The sequence below is a fragment of the Cebus imitator genome, unplaced genomic scaffold (assembly GCF_001604975.1).
Source record: "Cebus imitator isolate Cc_AM_T3 unplaced genomic scaffold, Cebus_imitator-1.0 Scaffold16, whole genome shotgun sequence".
NCBI lineage: Eukaryota > Metazoa > Chordata > Mammalia > Primates > Cebidae > Cebus > Cebus imitator.
Genome location: NW_016107331.1, coordinates 3417089 through 3425915, shown reverse-complemented (window position 1 = coordinate 3425915; position 8827 = coordinate 3417089). Strand labels below are relative to the sequence as shown.

At 39.0% G+C, this 8827-nt stretch overlaps 1 long non-coding RNA gene across 1 annotated transcript; it reads left to right on the top strand.

Moving 5' to 3' along the window:
- The first annotated feature begins 8227 nt into the window (after positions 1-8227).
- Positions 8228-8758, top strand: LOC108288316. The gene is made up of 2 exons (XR_001818668.2): positions 8228-8582; positions 8682-8758. It is a non-coding gene; the product is annotated as an uncharacterized LOC108288316 (long non-coding RNA).
- The last annotated feature ends 69 nt before the right edge of the window (positions 8759-8827 follow it).

Below are 8827 nucleotides of genomic sequence, written 5' to 3'. Positions count from 1 at the left end.
ATGTGCCAAAATCACAAGCATTGCTATACACCAATAATAGGCAAACAGAGAGCCAAATTATGAGTGAACTTCCATTCACAATTGCTGCAAAGAGAGTAAAATACCTAGGAATACAACTTACAAGGGATGTGAAGGCCCTCTTCAAGGAGAACTGCAAACCACTGCTCAAGGAAATAAGAGAGGACACAAACAAATGGAAAAACATTCCATGCTCATGGATAGGAATAATCAGTATTTGAAAATTTTCCTACTGCCCAAAGCAATTTATAGATTCAATGCAATCCCCATCAGGATATCATTGACTTTCTTCACAGAAGTGGAAAGAACTACTTTACATTTCATAGGGAACCAAAAAAGAGCCTGCATAGACAAGACAATCCTAAGCAAAAAACAAAGCTGGAGGCATCACACTACCTAACTTCAAACTATACTACAAGGCTACTGTAACCAAAATAGCATCGTACTGGTACCAAAACAGATATGTAGACCAATGGGGCAGAACAGAGGCCTCAGAAATAATGCCACACTCTACAACCATCTGATCTTTGACAAACCTGACAAAAACAAGCAATGGGGAAAGGATTCCCTATTCAATAAATGGTGTTGGAAAAACTGGTTAGCCATATGCAGAAAGCTGAAACTGGATCCCTTCCTTATACCTTATACAAAAATTAACTTCAGATGGATTAAATACTTAAACGTAAGACCTAAAACTATAAAAACCCTAGAAGAAAACCTAGGCAATACCATTCAGGACATAGGCATGGGCAAAGACTTCATGACTAAAACATAGAAAGTAATGGCAACAAAAGTCAAAATAGACAAATGGAATCTAATTAAACTAAAGAGCTTCTGCACAGCAAAAGAAATGATCATCAGAGTGCAAAGGCAACCTACAGAATGGGAGAATATTTTACAGTCTATCCACTTGACAAAGGGCTAATATCTAGAATCTATAAAGAACTTAAACAAATTTACAAGAAAAAAACGAACAACCCCATCAAAAGTGGGAGAAGGATATAAACAGACACTTCTCCAAAGAAGACATATATTTATACAGCCAACAAACATATGAAAAAAAGATCATCACTTGTCATTAGAGAAATGCAAATCAAATCCACATTGAGATACCATCTCATGCCAGTTAGAATGGCAACCATTAAAAAGTCAGGAAACAATAGATGCTGGGGAAGATGTAGAGAAATAGGAATGCCTTTACACTGTTGGTGGGAGTATAAATTAGTTCAACCATTGTGGAAGACAGTGTAGCAATTCCTCAAGGATCTAGAACCAGAAATACCATTTGACCCAGCAATCCCATTACTGAGTATACACCCAAAGGATTATAAATCATTCTACTATAAAGATAAATGTACAGGTATGTTTATTGTGGCACTGTTCACAATAACAAAGACTTGGAACCAACCCAAATGCCCATCAATGATAGACTGGATAAAGAAAATGTGGCATATATACACCATGGAATACTATGCAGCCATGAAAAAGGATGAGTTCATGTCTTCTGCAGGTACATGGATAAAGCTGGAAATCGTTATTCTCAGCAAACTAACACAAGAACAGAAAACAAAACACCACATGTTCTTACTCCTAAGTGGGAGTTGAACAATGAGAACACATGGACATAGGGAGAGAAACATCACACACCAGGGCCTGTTGTGGGGTGGGAGGGTAGGGAAGGATAGCATTAAGAGAAATACCTATTGTAGATGATGGGTGGATGGGTGCAGCATATCACCATGGCACACATGTACCTATGTAACAAACCTGAACGTTCTGCACATGTACCCCAGAACTTAAAGTATAATTAAAAATTAAAAACATTAGGAAAGAAACAAAAAAATGCTTCTAGCTTTTAAATAAAATGTTCCTGATTTTTTCCTGATGTTTCTTCATGATTAGATTTAGTTTGTGTGTGTTCTGTTGGACAACTACTTAGGTGAGGTCATGTCCTTCTTAGGATATTGCACCAGAGGCACCCAATGTCTGTCTACATCTCCTTGATAATATTAATGATGATCACCTTTTCAATGTATTATCTGATTTCTCCACTATATAGGAAAGAGGTCTGAGTTTGAAAGCCAGGATTTGTCAAACTACAAAGCACTGCTGGCTACCTCCTGTTGACTCATTCATCTGCCCTTACTGGGAACTTTAGTGGAGGCATTATGTGCTAGGGCTCTAAGAGAAGAGAGTTTTCTTTCTCATGAGACCAAGGCCTGGGTAGGGAGGTTACAGTCAAAGGATTTCTATAGCTTCTGAATTGTTTTCAAATCCTAACGATTGGCTTCTCACTATTCAGTTAAATAACTCTTAAGGGAAAACAATTCTATCAATTTTTTAAACCTCTCCCCTTTCTAACTCACAGTGCTTTTAGAGTCTCTGAACTTCTCCTCCTTAAAAGAAGTGTCTGCTTTGTTTGTTCAGACCTGGGGTGATTTGTTTCCATGCAGCAGGCAAATTGTTTTGTTCTCAGAATAAGTTTAAGGAGAAGCGAGCCCAGGGTGGGCGGCAATCAGAGGGGTTTATGCAATGGTTGACTCCTCTTTCACATCATGGAGATCCCAGGGGCCTTAACAACTTGGTTCTAGTCCATGCTGACAGTGCTGGAGGTCACGTCTCCAATATCTTTTACTTAATCTTTTCCTGGGGATTCTTCCTGTCCCAGGAGGTAGTTGGAAAAACAGCAAACTTTGGTCAGGCTTTGCAGGTGGGTCTCTTGGCTCATGTGAAATCTGGATGTAATAGATTTAGGTAAACAACTGTTCTTAAAACCAGTCCAATTGATGTTGAGTCAAAATTTATCCCGGGCCTCAAAGACCTTTAGAGGGAGTAAAGCCAAACTCCTTACCTGTAATTACATCCTGTTGATTTGTCTGAAGTTACTCCCCTTTGTCACTTCAGGTTTACACAAAGCTCCCGAGAGACAATGATGGGCATTGTTGGTTTGCACAGTGCTAATGGAAACGTGGGTGCAGAAAGGCAAACTTGTGGCCGGTGCATTTTATTGCAGGATACAAATCACACAGCCGAATCTGGCAACTATTATGAGGCTGAAATAAGCACATATAGTCACAGAACAAAGCAACCAAACTATGTGTTTAACATAATAATAATTACAAAAGCTCTGCAGGCATAGTGTTGAGCTATCTGCTGCCATGAGTCCCAAGGGCTTCCTTCAACCATGGAGAAACTGAAAAATGAACAGTGACAGGAAGCTTGGGTGGAGCGAGAGCTCAGCCATTAGTTTTCTTTTGTGTGTGAGCAATTGCTTTAAAGTTCAAGTGCAATATTCAGCGTTATCATTTGTTGCCACAAATGATCCCTTGGATAGTTTACTATGAGCGCCAGCTTCTCTGGGGTACCTTCTGGGTTTTACAAGTGGTTCTATCAAACAATGATTATTCTTCAAAATATTATCCAGAGTGGCTCGTTTCATGACAGACATGTGGTTTGAGTTTTGTTGTAAAGGCAGAACAAAGGGTCTGGGAGTGTTTCTTTTCATTATCTGAGCTGCGTGGCTCTAAGGAAACATCGGATAGTTCATTATTTAAATGAGAATATTTTCTTGCCTTTCATTTCATTTTCGGTTTTATTTCTGTATATCCATGACATTTTAGCAAGCAAGCTGCCTCCTCTAGAAGAGCCATCTGCTTTGCTTTTCAACTGTGAAACCATCTGAGAGAATGAATACCTTCTTTCTCATAGAAATACATGTGGGGTGAGGGGAATGGTGTTGTTAATTATATATATGATTATGCATGAATATATACTTAGATAGGTATATATTTATGTGTATTTGTGTGTGTGTGTGTGTGTGTGTGTGTGTGTGTGGCGTCTGTTTTTACTTTTTTTTCTCTTTTTTAAAAATACTAGAGCATAGATGTATAATCAAGGAACTTGGTCTCAATAAAACAACGAAGCAAAAATCTCCATCCCAACTTTCTCCCATGTCTCAAACCTTTCTCAGTGCAATACGGTATGAGTTCCATGAGCATGGGGACTTCGGTCTGTACGTTATTGGTATACTCCTGGTATATAGAAGAGTGTCTGGTATATAGTAGTTGCTAAAATAATAGTTGTTAGATGAAGTGGTGTGAATATCAGTATTCCTCCTCAGTAAATTCTGTGTGTTAGGCACGTAACAGTCGGAAATCACTCTTCCTTACTGTGAACGTGCCTGTCATTACTCCTACTCAGGCGTGGTTATAATCTTTTGCCTGGTGCTAACGTACTCTGTGCTAGGGTTATGGTTCGGGGCAGGACACTTTCTATGACTTGTGTTACATTTTCTTACTAGATGACAAAGCAAAGATGCCTTGAGGCCATTTCCTATGAGTTGTAAGGCATTACTGCCAACTCTCTAGGATGACTTAAATTATCACCGGTAAGCACACACTTTGGATCCTGGCCTCAAGACTTTTTCTAGATGAATATATTGATAGAAGAAATGGGACCCTATTATCTATTGAGATGACTAATAGTAAACCACTACTGTAATTCACAAAATCTGAAAAATACACTCCCGTGTGTAAGTTAAAACGGCACAGCATAACTAGCCATGAAACAATAGCTATCAGACTAGCCTGATGTCTTGTAACTAGAAATGGATTACTTGATTGCAGTGAAGATTTCAGAAGAGGCATGAAGCCAAGTCAGCCGGTTTTTGTGTTTCTATTGTGGGAAAGATTCATATTCACATATTTGACCTTGTGTGGCTACTCATAGAGTAACTGAGAGCAACAGACATTTTGTTCTTGACAGAGATACATAGAATACAAAGGAAGAGACTGGAGATCATCCCTGATGTCAGTAAAGTTTGTAGCGTCTGGACATGAGAGCTAGAAACATGTGACAATCATTTTTAGAAATTGTTCTATCATAAATTTCCAATAACTATTTACTACAGAACGGAATCCAGAATTATAAGCAAGTTTTGTAAAAATCTAAGCTAATTCTACCGACTCAGAATGAAATCTCTTTGCCTTTCCACAGCCACCCTTTGCTGGAACTGAGATGGAGAACACTCAGCATTCACTGAACACCCACACCTTGATTTCCCTACCACATTGCTTTGATGGGCATGCCATCATCTCTAGTGGTTGAAGTTCCAGGAAACGGGTTGATGATGCATTCCTCTTTGGACATATTAAATATGAGGCATTGATGGTGCAACTAAGGGGGAATTGTGCATTGAAGAGTTGGAGAGAGAGCTCAGCGCTCAAGAGAGAGGTCTAGCTGGACACTGAGATTTAAGAAGCTTTTACCTAATGATTGTATGTGAAGGTTTAAGGTAAATGAGATCATCGAAGGTGATTATGTACAGCAAGAAGAGACAAGGACACTGATTTCACAGGCTAGACAGAGGAATCAGTACCAATGAAGGAGACCGTGAGACAATGATCAGAATAAGGAAGGAAACTGGTGTTATGAATAATTAAGCTAATATTTACTGGATGCCATTTATGTGGGAGAGCTCTGTTTAAACATTGTGCATAAGGTAAATCATCTAATACAACAACCTTATACGATAAGTTCTATTATCTTCATTTTTAAGATAGGACACCGAGGCACAGAAAGTTCAAGAAAGTTGACTAAGACTACCAGCTAGAAGGTGGTAGGGTTGGAATTAAATTTATCTGATTCCAGAATCTGTACCCTGGTCTCTTCTACAATACCTTGGCAAAGGAAAAAAGAAAAAGAGTTTCAACCTTGAGAAAGTGACCCACATTTGCACAATGCCATATGGTCCAGAGAAGTCAATGAAGATAATAAATGCAAGTGTCCACTGGGTATGAGGATTAGGAGGATACTATTAATCTTAACACAAGTTGTTTCAGTGGATTTGAGGCAGTAGAAGTTTGAAGCAAATGAGCTCCTAAGTATCACCTATATTACATCTATTTTAAAAAATTTATTTATCCAGGCCCTGGTTCCAGGACACATAAATAGGTTTTCAAAAAATAGTCATTCTCTGAACGTTGCAAGAGTAAAACTGAGCATGAGATGGCAGTTCTCCACATTAGCTTCCATTCTCCATTTCACTTTAGCTGTATAGAAATAGCCTGTGATGACAATTCAAAGCTGTATAGTTTGTGAGACAATCAGGGCATGTTTAGCCATTTTTGTTTATGTATGTGGGAAGTCATGAGGAGCTGTGCCTTTAAAGATGAGGGAAATGAGGCACAGAGAGGTTAACACTGCTGTTTGTGGAGGTGAGGGGTGGGGGAGGGGTATCACTTTGTGTTACTTCCAGGAGATTTGAAAGGCTTTTTACTCTTACTGAGACTAAAAATTCAATTCAACATTTAATGCTAGACTTTTAGCCCCTTTTATAGATTCTGGTGGAAAATAGATGGTTTACAGGATGGGAAAGAAAGAACTTCAAGACCCTCTTCCGCTTGTTTCTCCTAGGCTCAGGAAACTAAGAAGTCTCTGTTTTCTGCAATTATCTCTACCTTAGTCCCACACAGGGACCTGGTGGGAGGTAACTGAATTATGGGGCTGGGTCGTCCCTGTGCTGTTCTCATGATAATGAATAGGTCTCCCGATCTGATGGTTTTAAAAATGGGAATTTTCCTGCACAAGCCCTCTTCTCTTGTCTGCCGCCATGTGAGACGTGCCTTTCACCTTCCACCATGATTGTGAGGCTTCCTCAGCCACGTGGAGCTGTAAGTCTATTCAGCCTCTTTCCTTTGTAAATTGTCCGGTCTCAGGTATGTCTTTATCAGCAGCATGAAAATGGACTAATACAAAGATCTTCTAGACCACGTTGGCAGCTACCACTGTAACTGGCCTGAAATATCTATATCTGTTCTTCTCTTATATTCAAGCCAATTTGAATGGAAAGAGATTTCTTTATTTCAGATATCCTCACTAAGTAATGTTCTACAATAGCATAAACTTCTTGTGGTACAAATTCTTTTCATTTAAAAGTCACCAAGTGGCCGGGCACAGTGTCTCACCCCTATAATCCCAGCACTTTGGGAGGCCGAGGTGGGTGGATTACCTGAGATGAAGAGTTCGAGACCATCCTGGCCAACATAAGGAGCCATCATCTCTAATGTAAGTCACTGAATACTAACAGTTTATGTTTTTTTAGTCATAAAAAACATAAACAGTCATAAAAAACAAAAAACAGTTCAAATGCCTTCTACTAATTTTAAACAGCATCTGGATTTTAAAAGAGCAAAATTCAAAAGAAAACAGCTTGAAAACCTCCGCTGGAAAAAACCTGTCCATTAAAAAACATAAGTCTAAAGTTCAATTCTCACCTGGTTCAAAAAAACATTTGAATTCACCATATCATGTGTGGGATTTTAGAATGGAGTAGGCAGAGAAACAAAGGGAAAACAGCAACATGTGTAAGTGATCACCAACAAAAAGCCCGTTTCCAACTAAAAAAACATGGCTTGTACGTAGGTCACAGAACAAATCAGACCAAACGAAAGTGCCAAGTCACAACTTAAAGAAAAAGAATCCATGAGGGACCTTCGTAAGCAGATGGATTAGAAAGGCTAAGTTTCACTCATGAAGACTTGAACCTAGGCTGTCTGAAATAGCAGTCAATAACATTAATAATCATCATAAGGCTCTGAAAACTACAGTTGGAGATTAAGCCAAATGGAGAAGCAGAGGACTGAACAAGAGAAGGGACTTTCCACAGAATTAATGAAAACAACAATCTGGTAATGAGGGGGTTGCTTCCTTCTGCTGGAGTGAAATTCCTCTACAGGGCTTTTCCTCTGTGGCTGCATATTCTAGCAGTAGTTAGGAGTACCTTCTGAAGAGAATAAAGCCAATTTACTATTAAATTTGCATTCGAAGACGGCAATAAGCAGGTAAGAAAAAAGTGTTTTGTAATGGAATCACATAAGACTACATGGAAGGAAGTCTGGCTCAGTGAATTAAACGTTTTCATGGGTTATCTTCTTATAGTAGAGTGTTTCCCATTGAACACACCTTTATGAACTATCTTTTCTGAATAATGTAGCCAAGTTGTTCAAAATCAAGAATTTTTTTGTTAGCTTCCCTGGAATGCTTGTCCAATTTTTTTATTTCAATTTTATCAGCTTGCCAGCACATAAGTAACCCACAAGTAGCCCACCAATAACCCAGGACACAAATCTGTCCAAAAACTGATCTGCTCTTTCTTCTATCTAAACAATAAGAGTTCTGGTAAGGATCACATACGTATTTAGTGACTGATATGTCCTTTGTTGTATGCCTTACAGGCTTCGTAACCTCTATTAGATCAAATTACACGTGGTATGGAAGAGGAGAAAGAGTGTGGAATGCTGCCGTAATTAGCCTTGGGTAACCAGAGAGGAAGGAACAGAAAAAAAAATCAACAAAAATAAATAGGGAGCTCTTACTCCATGTGAGACACTGCGTTAGACATGGTGGGCCATAGAAACAAGTTTAGGATCGAGTTCCTGTCGTTAGGAATCTCTCAGTCTATGTGGAGCTGATGGAAATACAGCATCATCACTTGAAGCCTGAATTTTGAACAAGTACATTAACAAAAGGCCAAAGACTTATCACTAAGAACCCTGAATTAAGAAGTGGCATCCTTTGTGGTGAGCCGAGATCGCGCCATTGCACTCCAGCCTGGGTAACAAGAGTGAAACTCTGTCTCAAAAAAAAAAAAAAAAAAAAAGAAGTGGCATCCTTCCACTACTCTCAGCTGGAAAGAAACAAAATTTATGAGGGACACATGAGAATGTACCCAGATCTGGAAGAAAAAAAAAAAAGCTAATATTTGATGAGTTCATACTAAGTGCCAGGCTCTACATGCCTTACATGTCGC